Genomic DNA, 2,600 nt, shown 5'->3' with positions numbered 1-2,600 from the left:
ATTAGATAACTTATGTAAAATGCTTTGAAACTTTGAAATTCTACCTAAGTCTCAGTGCTTATTATTTGCAGAGAGTAATCTGCTTTCCGAAACACTTAATAGACTCCTCTTGGGTGGGGCTGGTGAAGGCACATTGGACCTTAGAGTCACAGCATAGTGACCAATTCTGGTCTTCACTGTGTTCCCCATCAGCGGGAGTATAAACACTCTACTGAGGGAAGATGACTCCAAATGTTTGTTGTGGTGGTTGTTGTTGTTGTTTGTCCTTCATTCTCAAAGAGGGCCATAACATAAGGGAGGTAATGCCACGACATGCAAATGAATTGGATTTAAGTGAGGGAGGGCTATACAAGGTCAACAGCCATCTGGGTCCAGTGGCAAGATATAGAACAGGACAACTGAAGATGGTCCCCACTCCAAAAGGAATATGCCACTGAAGCTGTCAAGCTTGACTCCGTAACCACTGGGATCTAGATGCTAGATGGTGTATACCGAGGGGTAGAGAACTAAATCACCTTCCCACTTCTCAGCAGCATTAAGAAAATCATCAGGATCAGATGTTGTTCAGTCATGTTGGATTCTTCATAACCCCATTTGTGGTTTTCTTGTCAAAGAGAATGGAATTGTTTACTATTTCCTTCTCCAGCTCATTTTACAGGTGAGGAATTGAGGCAAACTGGGTTAAGTGACTTCACCAGGGTCACACATCTAATAAATGTCTGAGGCCAGATTTGACCTCAGGAAAATGAGTCATCCTGACTCCAAGCCTGGCACTCTGTCCACTGAGCCACCTAGCTGCCCTTCTCAAGATCGATGATCATCTAAGGTGTGCCACAATTTGGTTAATGGCATATGCAAACAGACTTTGATAAAGCCAGAGTGTATATATAGAATGACTGGTTCACATACAATGGGACCATGAGAGTGAGCAACATGACCAGAGCCATGTCCTACTCGGCATTGCAGTTTAAGGAAGGAGAAACAGATACCTAACATCAGGGTGCCAGGTCTCAACCATTTGGAGTGGTGCTGTTGTTTGGAGGAGGCAAGGCGAAAGGCCCACAGCTGTCACATATAGACCCTCCAGGATAATTTGTTCAATGTGATGCTCCAGTCATTGGTTTTGTTTCAGAAGGCCCACTGAGATCTTTGCAAGAAGCTATGATTCTGAAAGAAACAAGCAAGGCTTCCCTCATCATTCTCAAGCAAGTGATGGAAAAATTGCATACATGTAACACAGAGCTTGCTACAGTGGAGCCTGGCCTAAAATTCCATACATTCACAAAAGAGAACCTTGGAGATGTTGTCAAGGATATTTGGAGAGAGAGTAATCCTTGGACTTTGAGGTACTTCTCTTTAACCTTCAACTTTCCTAATTATACATAAATTTTATTTCTACTCCCTGCTCCCTAGAGAAGGCTCCCATAGTGACTGCCATGTGCAAATAGCATGTGCAAATGCATGGATGTGGACATTGGCCTGTCTACCTTAGATGAGAGCTTGTAGACCAATTTGACAAGGATGTAAAGGTGGAAAGAAAAATAATACTGAATGAAGTTCAAGAGATAGGTTACAGCGAGATGGTGGAGAGCCTTGCCTTATAATTCATGTACATGATACAAAAAGGCTGTTCTGAATTTTTTAAAGTTTAAAACTAAAAAAGAATGCTTTTATATGCATGATTTCATTGGATCCTCACAATAAGCCAGTGAAAGAGTTAGAGCAGGAATTCTTAATCCCATTTTTCAATGCAAGAAATTGAGGCTGAGAGGTTTAATGACTTTCCCCAGGTCATACAGCTAGTAAATGGTGAAGTTGGAATTTGAATTTTATTTTTCTTATTCCAAACAAACATGTGGATCACGTGCCCATGAACTGATGCAGAACATTTAATATTCTTTTTGGAGAAGGCAGATGATTTGGGCAAATGTACTCCAGCATCTAAGCAATATACACTTAAAACCAACCAGACAAACCTGAATCTGGAGTTTGCTTTTCTGCCTTTGGCTCCTTACGCCCAGGGCTGGGACTGTGAGATTTCTTCTTAAACCTTTGCTCCTTGTTCAAAGACCTCAGGAAGCACAGAAATGCAAACATATAACAGAACCAATGAAAGCAAGCCAGCAGACACCAACAGCTACTTATCAGTTATTCACACAGTCACCCCTACGCCTGAGCTCCTTGGTGAGGCTGCCTGTGAATGGAGCCCATTGTGACCCCAAGTTCATGATGTTGAAATGGCTAATTTGTGGTGAAATATTCAGCTACTCCCCTCTGCCCCCAAATAGGCTCAATACAACCCTATGCCTGATCCACCTGTCCTGTACCACTTCTGGATGGTCGATTGTCTCCTAGGTGAGGCTATAAGCAGAGAAAAGGCAGGGCATGAGGAGAGACAGTGGTGCAGACACCTGTGGCTGCCAGGTTGGGTCCAATGGCACTGATATGTCCTGCTGCATTCCCAGAGAACTGGCAAATGGTTTGAGTGTCTTTGTCTTGCACAAAAACTATCTCCCACATATAGCATGCCCAAAATCAAATCCAACAAACATGTAGGCACCTACTATGTGTTAAAAGACACTTACAGACCCTGGGCATAC

At 42.8% G+C, this 2,600-nt stretch overlaps 1 pseudogene; it reads left to right on the top strand.

Annotated features, from left to right (window-relative positions):
- Nucleotides 1-845: 845 nt before the first annotated feature.
- LOC118850833 lies at nt 846-2,359 on the top strand (annotated as a pseudogene).
- The last annotated feature ends 241 nt before the right edge of the window (nt 2,360-2,600 follow it).

Source organism: Trichosurus vulpecula, chromosome 5, assembly GCF_011100635.1.
Source record: "Trichosurus vulpecula isolate mTriVul1 chromosome 5, mTriVul1.pri, whole genome shotgun sequence".
Lineage (NCBI taxonomy): Eukaryota > Metazoa > Chordata > Mammalia > Diprotodontia > Phalangeridae > Trichosurus > Trichosurus vulpecula.
This window is presented reverse-complemented; position numbering and strand designations above follow the sequence as displayed.